Source organism: Euprymna scolopes, chromosome 5 (assembly GCF_053919585.1).
Source record: "Euprymna scolopes isolate OS-2025 chromosome 5, ASM5391958v1, whole genome shotgun sequence".
Classification (NCBI taxonomy): Eukaryota; Metazoa; Mollusca; class Cephalopoda; order Sepiida; family Sepiolidae; genus Euprymna; species Euprymna scolopes.
The window spans coordinates 176,348,553-176,369,656 of NC_136486.1; the positions used below are offsets into that span (position 1 = coordinate 176,348,553).

General features: G+C 33.4%; 1 protein-coding gene across 11 annotated transcripts in view; it reads left to right on the forward strand.

Annotated features, from left to right (window-relative positions):
* LOC145277048 (uncharacterized) overlaps positions 1-21,104 on the forward strand; it is a 337,642-nt gene that overhangs the window by 215,671 nt on the left and 100,867 nt on the right. The window contains exon 1 of one of the 11 annotated variants that reach the window (XM_080128701.1): positions 17,169-18,031. The exons of 9 other annotated variants lie outside the window; for them this stretch is intronic. The gene's annotated coding sequence lies outside the window, so the exon portion shown is untranslated. Of the gene's footprint in view, positions 1-17,168; positions 18,032-21,104 lie in introns of those variants that run through there. One more of the 11 variants, XM_080128700.1, reaches the window with a different exon arrangement.

Consider the following 21,104-nt stretch of genomic DNA (forward strand, 5'->3'; position numbering starts at 1 on the left):
ATCAAATTCTACCCAATTTTTTTACACCACTACCAATTTTTACTACACTACCACCTTACATTCATTAACCCTAGCCTCGAGTGGCCTTCGGGCCTTGATAATTGATGACCCCCAAATAATAAAAAAAGCATGGATCTAATTGCATTATTACTCATAGTTCTTCTATTTTTCTTTTCGTATGGATTGCTTTATTGTAGAGATTTTCATAAACATTGTTTTACAGATCTGATTTGTTTCCAGCAAACACTCATCATCGTTTGCTTCGTCATTATTGAACTCGTTTCTATCAATGGTTTCTTATTTCCTACATGAATCAGTGTGACCTGAGTATCTTCTTGCCAACCTGGTTGGGGATTGGCAGTGACAGTCATAGCACGCTGTTACACGTGGGTGACTTTGTGTAAGAGGTGTTGCGTACCTTCGTTTATAATTCACCAAAAACAAATGCACACGACAATGCCTTTCTTACTCTGAAACATTGGAGTGAAGGTGCACCAGTGGTATGATGGATAGTATCATTGACTATGGAATTGCCTATGTTAAGTTCAAATAAGAGCAAATTTCAATTGGTTGAACCTATCTGATGTTACCTGGGATTTTTCTTTTTCATAGCCAGAAATTATTTTAAATTACTTCAGAGGACAGAGTACAAAATAGACTTCGTGGCTTAGTGGGGGATGCCCTTTTCTCTACCCTGTAACCTCTCTCCCACAGAAGAGACGTTGCGAGCCTATCCTTGTTTTATTATTATTTCCATGGCAGGTGCTCGTCTGAACTCCAATCTCTGGTCCCCCCTCGCCAATCTTTCATGAAAAACACCCGTCTAGCTGAATCCACTGTGAATAATTTCCCCCACTATATCTGTGCCTAAATCAAAATGTGGATTCCATGAACAAAGCTTCTTTCTTAGAACTGCACGCCTGTGGAACTCTGTTCCGTCTGCCTGCTTCCCTCCGGACTACAACTTGGATGTGTTCAAGTCCAATGTTAACAAACTCCTAATGAACCGCCCCCTTAATTAAACACTTCATCAAATCTCCACACTAACATAATGTACTTGCAATAACCCTTATCCCTGAGTGGCTTCCGCGCCTTGATAAGTGGTGATCACTGTGAAAAAAAAAAAAAAAAAAAAATATGCACACACACACACCGGTTCTCATTAGATCACGAAAGTTAAGCCACATCAAGTCTGATCAGTACCAGATGGGTGACTATTTTGGATGCATGTATGTAGGACGTCGACACCTCCCTGCAAGAACTGCAAAAACTTAACGTTGTCATTTCCCGTGACCAAAAAATACATGCAACTGGAAACCGCTTGTGAACTTAAGTTTCCCATGAAACTTTCTCCTTTGGAAAAAGCTGGTTCAGCCCACCTAAGGTGAATGCCACTAGTAACCTGACAACATACCCCTCCCCCATACACACACAAGAAGTTGTAAAAGTATTTTCTTAACATAAAGATTTAAAATCATAAAAATGATCTTTTTTTTTTCTGTATTTTTTTTTTTTTGTATTGTCCTCCTTCAACATCGCAGCTTTATTTTTAAGCATGAAGAAATATACAAATAAAAAAATTGATTCCATTTTTATTTATGGAAATCGCGCCAAAGCATGAAGCCACTTGATGTAAGGTGATGTAAGTCGTGTTAGAATCAGAATCTTTCTAATAACAGCTTTTAATATTAAAGTAGCAGCGCATATATGGCACAATCACGTTGATACACTGGTTCTCATCTAATCATTGGTGTTAAGCAACGATAAGCCTTGCCAGTACCAGATGGGTGACTATTTGGGAAAGCTAGGCACTGTAAGTATGGCACCGAGTCATAGAAAATTTCCAGGTTGGTATCTGGAGGCACATTTAACTCACGGAGGGAGATACACCCCCAAATCAAGACAAAGCAATGGGGGAAACTATCGTTTTTACTTGTCTTCCCGCAATTCCCATGGCTCTACAATTTTGGATGAGAGAATTCAATTTTGGAACAATTAATTTTAAAATGAATAAAATCTAAATCTGTGGTATATAGCAGCATCAAATATTTCTCAATTACTTTTTTTGTAATATTTGTCGATTGGACGATCTCATTTTCTAAAAAGGGTGTGCAAGGTAGTGTATGTATATATGATTCTCTCGCCCGATTTTTATTAGCGCATTTATATGAACATATCAAAATCTTTCATTATATCTCTACTTATATATAAAAGGCACTTTATCTGTGTGTGCATGCGCATGTTCCCTATAGACTCCAAAATGGCTGGGCTATTTTGTTTTTATAAATTTCACACAAATGTACTTTTTGTGTTTGGGAGTGTTCTTGGATATGATTTGTATCAGAATGTCTATTGAAAATCGGTAATGGAAAAAAATCTGATTAAAGAAGGAACTATGCTATTTTGGTCAAAGTTAACACTGTTATATAGCCTAACATAACAAGTGCATTTATTTTCACTACACAAACAGAAGGGCCCTGCATATAAAATCAATGGAAGGTTCTTTGATGAGTCAAATATTAATGTTTCTGTTTACAGCACAAGGGAACCTTGATACTTGACTTTTGTATTTGAAACTTTTATTTAAGTCATTATGTAAAATTAATTTCTCTGCAGTGCAATGTAGACTACAATATATTGTAAACTAAGTCACTGCAGGATGGCATATGAAGCTGTCTTCCGGTGCTCCATGGTGGGTCCCCAACTAGAGTAGGCAATCAATCGATTTGATTGAAAAAAATGGGCAATTTCACAGCTTTCCATGACAATAAAAGTATTGAATGGTGTGGAATATTTGTTGATCCTTATTCAATCCTGGGCAACATCAGGTCTTCAGGTCTCCTTGCTAGTGTGTGTATGTGTGTGTGTATGTATGTATATATATATATATATATATATATATATATATAGTAATTTATAAAATATATATGGCGATTAAGCTACACTGAATATTCTGCGTTTCATCCACTGTAGGATTCGTCAGGCTTATGCACGAATTTTGTGGTTGCTTCTTGTTTTTATATATGTTGAGGATTTCTAGTTAGCCAATCAGCTTTCTAGTATCCACCGCGCCCCCTCCTATCAGCCAATGGGCATGCATTTTATCGAACAAAGGATCTGTTTTAGAACTAGGTTAGTGGTTTAAGGTAGATCTTTTCCCTCCTTTTTTTTTTTTTATTATATATATATATATATATGAATATACCTATGTGTACACACACACATGCACACACATATACATATATATATATATACATATATGTGTGATCGTTTATGTATATTCATGTTTATTTAATTTATTTGTTTGTTTTCTATTGTTATTTTTAGTTTTAAAGCTATAGACGACCCATGTAAATTATGCCTCCATGAAAAATTTGCTATCCTGTACTTTAAAGAACCTCAAAATCTATTAAACTGTAGACGAGAAATAGCAAACAACTGTGTTCACAAAAATAAAACTTACTCGATACAAAATAGCTTTTAAACTAACAATAACAATAGAAAACAAACAAATAAATAAATTAAATAAACATGAATATACATAAACGATCACATATATATATATATATATATATATATATATGTGTGTGTGTGCATGTGTGTGTACACATAGGTATATTCATATATATATATATATATATATAATAAAAAAAAAAAAGGAGGGAAAAGATCTACCTTAAACCACTAACCTAGTTCTAAAACAGATCCTTTGTTCGATAAAATGCATGCCCATTGGCTGATAGGAGGGGGCGCGGTGGATACTAGAAAGCTGATTGGCTAACTAGAAATCCTCAACATATATAAAAACAAGAAGCAACCACAAAATTCGCGCATAAGCCTGACGAATTCTACAGTGGATGAAACACAGAATATTCAGTGTAGCTTAATCGCCATATATATTTTATAAATTACTAACTAGCTCTACATACGTATTGAGCACTTTTGAAGTAAATACTTAAAGTTTACGCATAAATCTATACTTTCGTATATTAAATTTGTGTGAGTAAATGAAGTAGTTATATATATATATATAACAAGTATTTTAATGGAATGTGCTCTGACGAACTTGTTGCACTTGTATCTCCTCAATGTACATATCTCCAACAAACCCACTTAGCAGCAAAATCATACATCTTCACTGTTGAGGTTCCTAAATGCCAGAAAGCTTTCTACTCTAATAGTTTCTTCCCGAGAACTGTTAGACTTTGGAATTCCCTTGCTGTTACCTGCTTCCTGAACTGTACTGATATGCAGAAGTTCAAATGTAATGTAAATCAACATCCTAAACATTCTCCCAATTAGTAGTTCCTTATGTCTAAGTGGTAATATGCCTTGTTTGAAGTAAAGATAAGTAATATATATATATGTAGAGAGAGAGAGAGAGAGCATAATATAATATTTTTCCAAGCTCCAAATATCAAGTTTTCTCAGTTGGTTATTTATTACTTTTCAAAAAGTATCCATTACAATATTGTTTCGTATTACAACAAACAAATCTGCAAAATTATGTCATAACTATATATCCTCTTGAACTCAACCCAAAGGCATTAATAAATATTTTGCTGGAGACATTCTTCGAAAAATTCCTTACATCGAAAATCCATGGATTAAGGAAAGAACTTTAAATGTCGTTCAAATAATACATTTTTGGTTTGAAAATTCTATATTTTACTGAAAAAAAAATTTAGATATAAAACCTATAATTTTTAATTTGCTCTATCCAGTATATTGAGCAATTTTATTTGGCTGGGATTGTCTTATATAAAAATATTTCTGCTCAAAATATTTAGTAAAACTTGATACCACAAGATTTACTAATTTGTGATCTAATTCATATCATTATATATATATATATATATATACACGTATATATATATATATATATATATATATATACGTATATATAGGATCTTTCTTAGCCGAAAGTAAGATGGCTATACATCTAACACTAAACAGCATAAATGCGTATATGTTCCAGGGATCCTAATACAATCATTATTCCTGATTTCTTTATAGATGACTTCTTTGGTGCGATTATGTCCGAGATGGGTACATTTTGTGATGCCACCGTGCTCTATTCATCTCGTGTAAGCAAAACGAACACTCATATATCCAAGACAATGTTTGAATCCTTAGAAAATGAGCTCCAGTTGTAGCAGACTGAGACTTTAATTGGACGGTTACATTTCGTTACATTTATTGCAACCAAGACAAAATTTTAATGAATATAAGAAACCTCTCCTGCCACCAATTAACATGGCTAACAGCATCATATCTGAGGGTCTATCATTCAAATTCCCTGGTTTAACATTCACACGAAATTGAACTAATATATAGAAGATATTGCCAAGGCTGCTACAAAGAAAGTGGGCTTCCTCTACCATGCTAGAAAACTTTTTACGCTAGCTAGTATTCTATATCTCTACAAAGCCATCATTCTCTAATCTAATAGATTTCTCGTGTTTTCTACCAACTCTCGTATCATTGTTGCATTCTTGTGATTGTTTTACAAGTACTTCAATGAAATTTGCTCTGACAAAGATGCTGGTGACCTCTTGACGGAAATACTCTAGACAAGCAGCAAAATCCCACTGCTTCACTCTAGGGTCACCTTAGCTTCTTTTCTCCATCTGCTATCCTTTGCAATTTACTCCCTGCTCCGTATTTTCCTGACTTTACCAATCTGTGGAAATTTCAATGTAATCTGAACAAGCATCTTGTTGCATAACTCCCTGCAGAGGGTACCCTTGTAAGTATGGTCCCTAATTTGCGGTAGCCCCTTAGGTCTCGATGGTAATGTGCCTTGTTTGGAATGCATTAAAGTAAAAAAAAAAAAGCACTAATTAATGCGTTGATGTTTTTAAGGCCATTACCCAACATCTGCACGCCTCTACAAATGATTTTTATGTTTTGTTTAAATGCAGCCATTTTCCCTATCCGTTTCGTATTTTTGTTGAACATTGTGTGTACGGCATAGCCACACTGACACACCAGTTCCTGTTAGATCACTGTAGTTAAGCAACATTGAGCATGGTCAGTACAAAAATGGGTGACCATTTGATAATATCAGATGCTGTAGGTGTTCTCTGCTTATCTCATAATTTTTGTTGTTCTAGATTTCTCCTTATCACTAGAACCGAAGGCCATCAACTCCCCATATTTCCTCCTATAACACAGAACACTCTGGGTAACATACAAATATCCGTGCATGAGGTCGCCAAGCTAATCAAGAACCTTGATTCCAGTAAAGCAACTGGCCCTGATGGCATTCCAATTATAGTGTTAAAAAAGCTTCAACCAGAACTTGCTTCCATACTTACGAAACTGTTTAAGCGTTGCCTTAAGGAGAAGTGCTTTCCGACTCCCTGGAAAACCTCATCAGTATGCCCTGTATTTAAGAATTCAGGTGATAAGTCATCTCCCTCTCAGTACAGACCAATAAGTCTTCTCTGTGTTATGAGTAAGTTGCTGGAATTCATATTAAATAGAGAAATAGTCAACCACCTCAGCAGGAATAACCTTCTTAGTGACACACAATATGGTTTCCGTTCTGCAAGATCTACCGCAGATGTGCTAACAGTTATATCTCACAGGATTAGTGAATCTCTTGACAAAGGCTTCCTTTCTAGGGAAATTGCTCTTGACATATCAAAGGCCTTCGACAAGGTATGGCATAAGGGCCTACTTCACAAGATTTCCAGCTACGGTATTACTGGAAATGTTTTCTCAATCATTAAATCATTTCTCTCCGATAGGCTCATAAAAGTAGTGGTCGATGGACAAAAATCAGAGGCCTGCAGTATTAATGCTGGAGTCTCTTAAGGGTCAATCCTGGGCCCAACCCTCTTCCTGATCTACATCAATGACCTCCCTAAACACACTTAAATCATTCGTTGACATCTATGCTGATGACACGACCATCTACGGCAACACATCAAAGGCTGTAAATGACAAAGTTCTCTCTGATTCTTTCTCCTCTGATCTCGAGCACGTGGTTCAGTGGGGGAAGACGTGGCTGGTTACCTTTAATGCATCTAAAACCAAACTCCTATCTTTACATCATCAACGCTCTGATCCTCACCTGGCATCAATTGAAATGGATGGCTCTCGTCTAGGAGAAGCCCCGTGTTTCTGGGTTTGTCCATTATTCCTGATCTGAAATGGAACACGTACATCAAATCTGTTGCCAAGGTCGCTGGAAAGATGGTGGGATCCTTCTACCGCTCCAGAAGATATCTCACTACTGATGCAATTCTCTATCTATATAAAAGCCAAGTACGTCCAAGGATGGAATACTGCTGCCATATCTGGGCAGGAGCTGCTAAAAACAGCCTATCCTGCCTTGACAGAGTACAAAATAGACTTTGTGGCTTAGTGGGGGATGCCCTTTTCTCTACCCTGCAACCTCTCTCCCACAGAAGAGACGTTGTGAGCCTATCCTTGTTTTATTGCTATTTCCATGGCAGGTGCTCGTCTGAACTCCAATCTCTGGGGCCCCTTGCCAATCTTTCATGAAAAACACCCGTCCAGCTGAATCCATTGTGAAAAATTTCCCCCACTCTTTATCTGTGCCTAAATCAAAACGTGATTCCATGAAGAAAGCTTCTTTCTTAGAAGTGCACACCTGTGGAACTCTGTTCCGTCTGCCTGCTTCCCACCTGACTACAACCTGGATACCTTCAAGTCCAACGTAAACAAATTCCTAATGAACCACCCTCTTAAGTAAACATTTCATCAAATCTCCACACTAACTTACTGTACTTGCAATAACCCTTATCCCTGAGTGGCTTCCGGGCCTTGATAAGTGGTGACCACTGTGTTAAAAAAACAAAAAAAAAACCCAAGCCGTATCAACTCAAGAGAGGTGCGTTTGGGAATCACGCAACCCTTGCTTTTCAATTACACATGCAAGAACCCTTACAGGAGGCTTTTTTGAACATTGTTAGTTATTGGATTATCGGTAATGTTGTATCAAAATAAAGCTAAAACATAACTCCCTTACTTTATTGTGTTCCATAGTAACAAACCTTGATTGCCTCTTTTCCTATACTCACTGGCTAAAAACCGCCCCCTCCTCCCTAACCCTGTCTTATTTTCCGACTCTCCAAGGATTGTTGTACGTTTGCTGCCAAGAACATGAGGATCGGATAAATCTGTTAATCCATTTAGTTTGTCACACTGATTACTATGGTAGGAAGTCGAAATGACTTGGAGCAGGAAGCACTTTGTTTGGCTTCCTCACGGGAACAGACACGACGGGCAGGGGCTGACATTTTTGGGGCAGATCCAGTGTTACCATAGCTAGGGCGTGTTTGAGAGGTGAGGGCGTGAACTTAATGGGCGAGTTCAAGATGTGCAGCTTACCGTTTCCATATTGTTCTTTCCGAACATTCTTCCATTTTTCCGGTGCCCTTTCCTTCCTCATCATCGGCTCCCTCGTGTGTGACCTAGCTTGTTATCGCTAATGAATGCAAACCATCAAATTGCTACATTTCGGATCAAACATTTGACAGTTCAATGCCATTCCTTCATCCTCTTCTCTTTCAAATGACCTTTCTCTATTGCTTCATTTCCCTATCTTCATTTTCTTTCTCAATTAGTTAAAAGCACGTTTTTCTATTTTATTCTTTTCTTGTTTTCTCCCCCCTCCCTTCATCATCTTCCTTTTTCATTACTTGGTTTCTTATTTTCTTTTGTTTTTTTTTTTTCTTAATTATATTTTCTTTTTTTTTCTTAATTATATTTTCCATTTTTTGTTTTTTTCTTAATTATATATTTTTTTTTCTTAATTATATTTTCTTTTTTTTCTTAATTATATTTTCTTTTTTTTCTCAATTATATTTTCTTTTTTTTCTTAATTATATTTTCTTTTTTTTCTTAATTATATTTTCCATTTTTTGTTTCTTTCTTAATTTTCCATTTTTTGTTTTTTTCTTAATTATATTTTCTTTTGTTTTTTTCTTAATTATATTTTCCATTTTTTGTTTTTTTCTTAATTATATTTTCCATTTTTTGTTTTTTTCTTAATTATATTTTCCATTTTTTGTTTTTTTCTTAATTATAATTTCCATTTTTTGTTTTTTTCTTAATTATATTTTTTTTCTTAATTATATTTTGTTTTTTTTCTTAATCATATTTTGTTTTTTTTTCTTAATTATATATTTTTGTTTTCTTAATTATATATTTTTTTCTTAATTATATTTTGGTTTTTTTTCTTAATTATATATATATTTTTTTTCTTAATTATATTTTGTTTTTTTTCTTAATTATATATATTTTTTTCTTAATTATATATATTTTTTTCTTAATCATATTTTGTTTTTTTTTCTTAATTATATATATTTTTTTCTTAATTATATATATATTTTTTCTTAATTATATTTTGTTTTTTTTTCTTAATTATATATTTTTTTTTCTTGATTATATTTTCCATTTTTTGTTTTTTCATATTTCTTTCTCTTCTACTTGTTTAGCATCTTTAGCCATCTTTGTTCATAAGCTCTCTCGTTTTCTTCTTTTCCCTCTCTCGTTTTTCTTTCTCTCATTCTCTCTCTCTCGTTTTCGCTCTCTCTCTTTCTCGTTTTCGCTCTCTCGTTCATTGTCGATTTCTTTGTTTCTCTCTATTTATCACTTTTCAATTTTCTCTCTCTCTTCCACTATTTCTCTATTCTATTCTCTTTCTCTTCAACTCTTTCACATAACTCACTTTTTTTTTAGTTAAAGACAACTTGAATTTTAACTTTTTTCTGAATTTCTTAAAAAGATGAACATTTGTGACTTGTCAGTTTAAAATTTCATAAGTGTTTTTAATAATGCTTATTTTTTGTTTCATAGTAAGATTGAAATCATTCTGAAATTCATTTCACTTAAAATAATTTACATGACTGAAATAAAAATTAAACATTGATCAAATGATTTGAACAGCAAAAAAAAAAAAAAACTCTTTTAAAATGTAACCATCAATCATTTTAACAGTAAATCCTCTTGTTTGTTTTTTTTTTATGTGTAATAAGGGGAGATTTTCACCTTTGAACCCGTTTGTGTGCTAAGAGAGTTAATTCTGACAGAAAAAAGAAAATATGGGAATTAAAAAAAAACAAAAACATGCAACGTTTGAGCTGTGATTAAGATTTCCAAAATTTTCAGTTTGATTTTGGCAAGAATTTTGCATAATTTAGTACAAAACAAAAAGCGACCAAAAAACTTTATATAAATAAAAGTGACTTTGTCTGAACTAGGGTCTCTACCAAACTACTGTCTACAAACTTGAAACTTGATATATAGGTAATTTGGGTCAGTTTTTAGCCCATAATAATAGCTGCTAAAAGGTCAAAATTGAAAAAGAAATTGGAACTTGGCAGGTGTAAGGGTTAAGATGTCTGCATATGTACATAGTTTATATCATAGTGGATAATGCTGATGGCACCTAGGTCATTTTTTTTTTTTTTTTACTTTTAGAATCACTCCTGTATATATTTGGCACAATATAATAATCAGTAGAGTGTGGGTTTTATAATAATGAATATTAAATCTGTATAAATTAAAATATACCGTATTTTACAGCTGGGCCAAGCTGGGCAGCCACTCCAATATATTGGGTACAATATATTAATCAATAGACTTGGCCCTATAATAATAATAAATATGAAATCTATATAAATTAAAATATCATATCAAAGCGTATTTTATGACCAGACAATGCCGGGTGGCTTGCTAGTTTATATATGAAATAATAGGAAAAAAAACTCAAGATGTGTAGAATAAATTTCGAAACAGTTTTGCACCACTTTTATGTGCTTCAACATCAAAATATGATGATACTAAACCATATATCTAGAATCTTATTTCAATTTTGATCAGAATTCATTACATAATTTGGATTTTAGAAAATATCTAACATTTAATGTGTAAGATTGAGTCTTAGGAAGAAATTGAAATTCAAAGAATCTAACTTAATTGCTGTCTAATGAATTTTGATCAATTTCAGTGCAAATGCAAATGAATTTTAAAATGTGAAGTTACGTTTAATTTAGTCTCCACTAACAACCCTTTACCCCCCCCCCCCAAAAAAAAAAATTTGTTTAATACCTACGGTTACAATCTCATAAAAATTTCTGTATTACGTTTTATTTATTTTAAACCTCACTCTTCCCATGTTAAATAATAATTTCGAAATAAAACGTTAATATTTCAGTGCGCAGGTCATGCGCAACCGGATGTCATAAACCGGAAAGTGGGTTACATACATCGTTTCATTGGAGTTTTATAATTATATAGATATGACAATTAAGCTACACAGAATTTCCACACTTCATTCTCTCGGTAACCTGATGAATCCTTACGAGGATGAAATGCAGAAAATTATGTGTAGCTTAATTGCCATATATATTTTCAATACTTTATATATGATTTTAAATATATTGCTTAAAAAAATATTTTCTAAGGTTACTTTTTTTTATTCATAAGCTCAAAATTTTTTTCTATTTTGAATATTGTTTCAGATAGAATCTTCGGAGATACATTCTCAATTTAGAATAGAACTTCAATACCAATGTTATTTTTGTTTGTGTATGTTAGTATTATCGGCACAGACCATGAAAGGACAAAACTGGGTTTTTATTTAATTGGGATCATTTTTATAAAAATCCCATTTCAACTTTTAATGCTAAAAACTTAGAACCACGTAAATATGAAATCTACAACAATAATTATTTTAAATGTTGACACTATTTCTAGATTTATTTTCTTGGTAATTTAGGCATTCACATTTTAAGTTCTGTTGGTTGAAGTTAGAAAAATGAATTACAGAATTCATAATTTCATTATTAAAAAAAAAAAGTAATTCTGCAAATTCTTTTAGGTTGCATATAAAACTGGGACTGCCATTTCATATGAAAATAATTTTTATGCATTTTTCCTCATTATTCTGTTCTCTTTCAAAGATTTTGAATGGCAAGTTCTTCAGATTCGCTTGATTTTGTAAAAATGTGCCATTTCAATGATCGATGTGGGTTGAACAGTGCTGAGCTGATTTAAAATGTTGATGTGACTTTGGCTAACCTTGAATTATACATGTCAATTTAATGCCATTCTTTCTTCTTTATGAAAGTTGTGACTTCTTTTCATTAAATTTTTCCTTTAACTGTTAAATTTAAGTATTTTAATTAATCCTTTTTAAAAGAAAATGCTTTTCCAAATTTGATTTGTACAAAAAAGTCCAATAAGAATGAAACCTAAACTGATTATAAGAATAGATTTTTAAGTTTCTTCCTCTCTCTACCTTTCTCCCCCTATCTACCCCACCATTTTTTTAAATTCAAATTATCAGATAGTGAATCCACCTGTGTTTTTATGATGATCAAAGTGTAGTATCGGTTCCCATCTCGGCTTTCCCACAGAAATCTGTTTGCCAAGGGCTTGACCCGTAGATCAAAATAACGGTTCTGTTTTGTTCTAGGAAGTCATCCTCACAGGTATTACTTTCTTTGTCGGGAGAGTGTGGGGAGGGGGTTCATTCATTATCGATGGCCTGGAGCACTCATACTGGCTAATACCGAAGGAGCGGTTTCCAGCTATTTTTGTATCCTACCAAACTGCTCACTTGATAGATGTTTACCCCCACCTCTACGTAAATCAAACTTCCTGTGTAATGTTGCTGCGTGGTGCAAAGCACTGAAAGGTCCTCTCCATTTTCACAGTACAACGTGACCCTATTTTTCACGATTCGGAGAGGGGGGGGGTACGTAGTGAAAGAAATGACCCCTCAAACCATTACCATCTCTTTAGTCTTTATTTCATTCCAAACTGTTTAAGATTATTATTCATTTATTTTCAGGCACAATGATTTAATTTTTTAAATTATTATTGGGAATCCCCCTCCTCCCACTCCAAATGACCCTTTAGGGTCTTTTAAAATTGGATTAACATTGGTTATAGTAAAAAGAGAAAGGGCTGACCATTTATTTTTTTCCTTGTTTAGTGTTTGAATAAGAACGAGTTGTTACTACTCCTCTCCATCTCCGAGCCAACCAACCCCTTAGTTCCAACTTTAATACCTAAACACACTATAGCATTTAAATACTATAAATTATATAAATTGTCTGTTGGGAATAATTTATAGTATTTTAATAAAATCCTTTATATAAGTTCTTGTGGAACCTACGATTGAACACTGTTTCAACGAAGGATTTGTAGTTTGATTGAAGCATTGTGTGTAATAAATATATATATATATATATCACTGGGTCATAGAATACGTGAAGTGGAAGTATGTTGGTGTTGTGATTTGTGACAAATGACACACACACGAGACATATAAACGGACACACATACACCCGGCAACGCTTATGATTGAAAAAGGAAAATTAATTTTCCCCACTCTTTATCTGTGCCTAAACCAAAACGTAGATTCCATGAACAAAGCTTCTTTCTTAGAAGTGCACGACTGTGGAACTATCTTCTGCCTGCCTGTTTCTCACCTGACTACAACTTGGATGTCTTCAAGTCCAACATAAACAAATTCCTGATGAACCACCCCCTTAAGTAAAACACTTTATCAAATCTCCAATACTAACGATTACTACGATACTATCCCATTGATTCATGTACATGCAATAAACCTTATCCCCGAGTGGCTTCCGGGCCTTGATAAGTGGTGATCTCTATGTAAAAAAGAAAAAAAAAGGAAAACTATATGCATTCGTGTTCAACCCATAACATCATATTGTGATTTTTTCTTTGATTTTTTTTTTTTTATTGTGCATAATATGTTTTTTATTGTGCATAATATATGTTTTTTATTGTGCATAATATATGTTTTTTATTGTGCATAATATATGTTTTTTATTGTGCATAATATATGTTTTTTATTGTGCATAATATATGTTTTTTATTGTGCATAATATATGTTTTATAATCCAGTAACGAGATCCGTATGCAGATGTTAGTCTGGAAATTTAAGAAATATCAAATCAAGAATTACAACTTTCTCTGAAGTAAATTGACCAGAGATGATCAAAAAGACTTTTTTAAAACCCAACTTGCTAAATCTTTATCTATAATAATAATAAAAAAAAAAAAAAAAAGAAATAAAGGGTCACTGACTTATTTGCTTGGTCGCAGTGTGTGTGTGTGTGTGCATGTGTTTTCAGAGGGGGTACATTTAATCAACAAAAGAATAAAATTGTTGCCCTGTACTAATGAACCATTTCACGATAAAATTAATTTATAAGAGTGGGGATGCGGTATTTACTGATGTGTGTAAGTTGAGAGAGAGGAGTGGGTTGTTTATCTATTTAAACTGTTGAACAGAATCGCAATTCTCTTGAAGTAAATCAACCTGAAAATGAAAGACTTTTTTCATCTAAAATATTAACTTTCTATTACGATCTAAAAATAGAATTCTACATAATAGTAAAAAAAAAGTCCTTGAATAACGAATAGTAAATTAATGAGATGACATTTTGAAAAGCGGTATGCAAATTAGCCAAACTACGTCGATTGCGTAGTCGTGTTCAATATATAATGAAACTGAAGTTCTCTTTCGAAGATTAAGTTAGTATTTTAATTTCACTTTTCAATACGATAAATACCCTAGATTTCCAAAAAGATTGTTCCGTTGGGTCGAAGGATGCACTCGACTTTTACTGGGTGGAAAGAACGAAAGCAAATTCAGCTTTTATTGAAATAAATTTCGGCGTTTCCCAAGAAATATGATTATTGAACATTCCTGTTGCAAGCCATGATGCTTTTCTTAACATTTCTATTCTTTTAAAATATTTTTTAAAATAATTTCCAAGTTATAGAGTAACATGTCGTATTTTCTATTTTATTTTAAAATCCATAGATTAGGGATTTTTCTTTATTAGAATTTTTTTTTTTTTTTTTTGATTTTTGATGGATTAATGAATATTATAATTTATTCAATTTAATTTTCATTAGCTGTCTTTTCTATATCTCTTCGGCTTTTGATTAGGTTCAAAGTTTAACAATAATATTTATATTCAGCTTTGCAAGTCTATTATATACTAGCAGGGAGACCCGACGCTGCCCGAGATTGAATGATGATCAATGAATGTTTTATACTCAAATTTTTCTTGTCATCGAAATCAGTGAAATCACCCATTTTTCAATTAAATCAGTCAGGACTCATCGGCATGCACCGTGAGGAAGCTTCACATGCCTCCCTGGAGTGACTTAGTTCACAATACATTGTAATCTACATTGCACTGTAGAGAACTTACTGTTGATTTTATGAAATTATTTTTATATATAATGGTTGTAATCAAAGTTTAAAATGACAGTCGGATATCATAGTTCAATTGTCCTCAACACAGAAACATTTATTTCGAACACACCCTGTCATATCAAAGAACCTTCTGGGCCTTTCTGCTTGTGTGGTAATAAAGCTTCTCAAATGCACTTGTGATGTTAGACTGTATAAGGTGTTAACTTTAGTTGAAATCGCGTGTTCCATCTTTCATCATATTTTTTCGATTATCAATACTTATCCAAGACATTCCAATATAAAACCTAAGAACATTGCCAGATACATAAAGTAAATTTGTGTGAAATTTCATAAAAATCGGCCCAGCCGTTTTAGAATTCATAGGGAACTCTCTCTCACACATACATAAACAAAGTTCCTTTCATATATAGATAAATATAGTAGAGGAATATATATATATATATATATATATATATATAAGCATTTAGCTTCAAAATGCCATGGCTTAAAGAGGTTTTTAAAGTCATCAGGAATCTCATCAGAGATACCCCATCGGGAAATATCTTTTCTCTTCCTGTTGAACAGTATGCAAATGAGACCACTGAATGGTTCAAAACAGCAATTGAAGCACATGTTCCTACGAGGAAATTTTATAGCAAGCCCCACTCTCCCCAATGGTTTACTTTGTGCAGCAGCCATTGCGCAAAGGCAGCATGCGTACCACAGATTTAACTGACAAATCCATTTTAAACAGACAGAAGTATATAGAAGCCAGAAGTCACTGTAAGAAAGAAATAGCAACAGCTAAGAGAGAATTTACTGAAACCAGCAAAAAAATGCATAAAAGCACAGAAATCAGGAACCCCTAATTTCTGGAAAATCTACAACAGTGTAATAAATAATGGGCAGTCAACAATTCCCTCACTATCCAACAATCATGAGGTTGCTTGCTCAGCAGCCGAGAAGGCTAACATGCTTGCCAGTCGGTTTGCCTCCAACTCCACACTGAACCCTGCTAACCGCCCTTCCCTGACTTTGCAGACAGATGCCACACTAGACGATCTGAAAATCACCCCTTCTCAGGTGCATGCTATCATAAAAATCTTGCCACTTCAAAAGCATATAGACCTGATCTATCCTGGCTGTGCTATTAAAAAAGTGCTCTGCCGAAGTAGCTCCAGTTCTCTCCAAACTCTACAACAAATGCCTTAATGAATCTTGCTTTCCTGCCTGCTGGAAAACTGCTTCTGTGATACCAGTTTTCAAGAATTCTGGCGAAAGAACTGACCCATTAAATTATCGCCCCCTTCTCCTCCCACTTTTTGCCAAAATATTTCAGTCCATAATTTTAAAATATAATTATTCACTGACACGAGTTTCGTCGTCTACAACTCTTCAGAGTAGCTGAATCTGAGTCGGAAGCGACGAAACACGTGTCAGTGGATAATAATATTTAAAAAATAATATCTATGCCGCTTTCCATTTGAGGGTACCAAATTGGTTAAAATGCAAATTATTCCCAACTCGCATTTAGGAAAAAATGCACTTTAGTATAATTCAGTCAAAAGAAGTATCTCTCTCTCTCTCTCTCTCTCTCTCTCTCTCTCTCTCTCTCTCTCTCTCTCTCTCACACACACACACATATATTGTTGAAATATTTAAAACATTGTAGTATATAATAACTATTGCGCAAGTATACTAAGGTGTGTTTTAATTAAGGTTGGGGAGCGCTAAGAAACCTTACTACGTGTCACCGAACTTGTTGCTCCCCCGCCCCTTGCTTTTCAATGCAAATTTCATTTTTGTCAATTTTAAGTGTTTGTTTTTTGTGTTGTTTTTCAATCAATTATTGAATTCTGCGCAGTCCGTGGTTGACAAAACCCCCTCGTATCCACCTTTTCTGTACGCCGCCTCCACCTTCTTCCCTTCCTGGAAGCTTGTCACAACTTTATGGGAGGAGGAGGAGAAGGTGTGTGTGTGTGTGTGTGATGCCGATGACTCATCTCTGCCTATTCGCTGCTGCTGTTGAGCGTTTTAAGGCGGTGACGGCGGCGGCGGCACACGAGCCACAGCTGTTTTGTTCTTCCTTCGCCTTTCGCCTTTTTCTTCAAACCATGGAGGCCACCTTCTCATTCCTTACATCTGTGGAGTCGTGGCACCGGAGTTTTCCCCTCGCCTTACCCTAAAGCCGAATGTCTTCCTTAGCCATTGTCACCACTCTCCCAAAAAGGAGAGGAAGAAGAAAAAAAAGACAAAGGTCATTTGGATTTTGATCGGCTTTTCTTCACTTTCCTTTCTTTCTCTCCCGAAGTTTATTTTTTAAGCAAAACTTTTGTAAGTCCCACCCCCACAAAAAAGTAAATTCTTTCTCTGTTTTCCCCTGTCCGTGTTGTCTTATTTCGCGACATTGTTTATTTATTTACTTCGATTCTTTAAGAATCGGCCGTGAAAAGTTGGAATAACGTAAAATGATGTCTTGTGGAGTTGGTTTCTTTTCTCCTCGTCTTCGCCGTTTCTTCCCGTTCGATTCATTCGCATCGTTCACTTCATTCATCGTCGCGCACATGTTCGATCGTCGCGCACTCACCCCCACCCCGTCGTCATTGGCGAAGGCCACCCCAATAATACAATGTAAACTTTACAACATCATCACACCATGGAACGTTATCGCCAAGAAAAACCTACATTCCTACAAAAAAATGACCAAAGTGACTGTGATGCAAATACAATGAATTTGGAACTAAATTACTTTAATGTCTACATTTTTACAGTTCAATAACACTTTAGGTGCGATCGATTTGTGAGGTAAGTTTTTATTGATGTCTATATCGTCCTTAAGTTTTTCGTGTTTGTTTTGCAATCCACAGGTACGAAAAAGTTGTCAAAAACAAATATATAAGAAATAAATGTTATCAAAGGCAAGATAATTTACTTCTCTACCTAACCGAATAAGTTTTTAAGGTTTGTTTGGTTCGAAAAAAAAAAAAAAAAAAAAAGAAGATATATTAAGCGCGCTACCAAAGAACAACAACAACAAAAAAAATGAGCGTGATGTCTTTGAAAACTCGACAAAGACTTCAAAATAAGAAATAAAGGCACTTCTGCATGACAGTGACATGAGGCGAATGTGTGTATTTTAGAGTTTCAAGAACCGCCAACAGATGTCGCTTTCAGCCAAAGAACAGGGGTTGATAACTCTTCCTTTTCTAAAAGTGCGTGCAAACTAAAATTATATTTTGCTACATTTTTATACAATTTTTCTGTACAAAAAAAAAAAGAAAATTATTCTTAAACCTTTATTAATGTTTCATGTTTTTAAAATTATATTTTGCTACATTGACGAACAAAAATTATATTTTGATATGTTTAAACAATCTTATTGTGAAAAACAAACAAAAACTCTCTTTGTGTAAAAAAAAGCAAACAAATTATTCTTAAACCTCTATAAATGTTTCATGTTTTTAAATTTTGACATGTTTATACAGTCTTACTGTGAAAAAAAAAAAAATCTTTCTGTAAAAAAAAAAAAATATTCCTGAAACGTATGTTTTTAAAATTCATATTTTGCTACATTGACAAGCTAAAATTATATTACGATATATTAAATCACTAATTGAAAAGAAATTATATTCATACATAAAAATTATATTTTGATACATTTTTTATTCAATAAATGTTTCGATTTTCATATTTTTGTGTTGTTTATTTCGTTATATATTTTTTGCGTTATCGTAAACACTTGTTTATATTTGAGTTTCACATAATGGCCGCTAGTTGCCATTTGTCTTTCGAAGAACAGGGTTAGATAACTCGTCTCTGTTGCTAATATGTCACTGTTATGCAGAAGTGCCGAAATAAACTAAAATGGTAGTAGAAACCAACCAATAAATGTTACCGTGATATTTATTGGGTCGGTTTCTGCCACAATTTTGTTTTATTTCTTATTTTGAAGTGATTGTTGAGACTTCAAAGATGTAAAGAGATCACGCTTACGTGTTTTTCGAACCGAATAAACATTATACATTAAATAAAAACACTAAAAAACTTATTCAGTTAGGTAGAAAAGTAACTTATCTTTTATAATAATTATTTCTTATACTTTTGCCTTTTTGACAACTTTTTGCATACCTCTGTGGATTATGAAACAAACCCTTATTTTTAATTAAAAAATAAGTTCAAAACATTTTCACTTCTATTTTCACCAACTTTTCATTTCTTATTAGTTTTGTGAAGTAAACATGACGAAAAATTATCTGTCCCTTATTTAGTTGTCTCCCCACGGAGGCAGGGTGCGATACAAGGTTGATTTTAATGTGGAGAAAGATCAGTTTCCTTTGAAAGAGCTTGTTAATCATCTAATGGTAAATTATCAATACAAGATATTGTGTGCGTTTGCCGTTTCACATCTAGAAAAATACACATTGAATTCGTTTATTTATTAATAATCGAATATTTATTGAAATTAAATAGAACATAATAAAGTCGAACTTGAACGAATGAAAAAAAAAAATTCTTTAAAAATTAACATTTTTCAATTTTTCTCTTACTTCCCCAATTGGCGATAATCCATCCAGTCGGGTAAATCTCACTTCCCTTGTTTTGTCTTATAGTCCTCACATTCCACGAACAGTGTTTCTGATAGAAGCGGACGAATTACTGTTTTCTATTCCATCTAACACCTATCCCCAACAATTTATTGACCTTGAATTTTAAGCTCCTTGCATCAAGTGGCTACATGCCTTGCTTGAAGCGATTTCCACACAAAAAAAGTTATTTTCTATGTCTGAAATTTTAAATTCAACATTTTGTAAAACGTTCAATCGATTTTATTGTAAAACTAATTTCCTAATAAACAAAACTCAATTCCATCATTCGAAAAATATAAAACTATTCGAATAAAAAATTAAGAGAAAAAGTAAACTTGGAGCAATCATAGGGAAAGAAAAAAAGGACATAAAATACAAAAACTCCCGAACAATGCCGTACATTTAGATTTCTATTATGTTTCGAGTTATTGCCGTTAAAATCAGTAAAATCAACCATTTCAAATTGCAAGATTATTGCAAGTTTCTTTAACTCAGTGCGCATGTTTTTTTTTTTTTTAACTATTTCTTTGAATTCCGATTTTAACGATTAATTTCGATAATTGTTTTTATCAATGTGAATTTAGTTTTGTTTGATTGCAAACTTAACAAAAAAATATTTGTTGTCACCTGTAAATCATCGCCTTAGTGAGGTATCTCCCTCTTTTACTCTGGTTATTTGTTTAATAATTTAATTCACTGAACAGTTTTACCCCACTTTTATAGTTTATTCGCCACGAAGAGTAAGAACCAATATATATATATATATATATATATATATATATATATATATATATATATATATATATATATATATACTAGCAAAAGTACCCGTCGTTGACTGGGTTCAAAAACAGCCTACAGAAAATGGACTCTGATTTATGAAAGTATGAAAGGTTATGAAAAGGAAGGCTTGTAAATTTGGGTTGAATTTGGGGGTATCAAAACCAAAGAAAATATGATGAAAGTAAAAATACAATAGATAAACCCCATAATTTATTATACCATACCTGTTCACACTGAAACACTTATCACAATATTTTTTGGCTCTATATTAAAGAACCTTGTTAAACTTTGTAACATATTTCCATTCTATGGAGGTCAGGCGCGAACGAACACCCCATAATTTTATTATACCATATTTCTTCAAACTGAAACATAATTATCAAAGTGTACTTACGCAGATTGATGTGAAAAGTCTTTATTAAATTTTGTGCCTATTTCCATTCTATGGAGGCCAGGCGCGAACGCAGACCCCACAATTTTATTATACCATCCCTATTTAAGTTGAAACA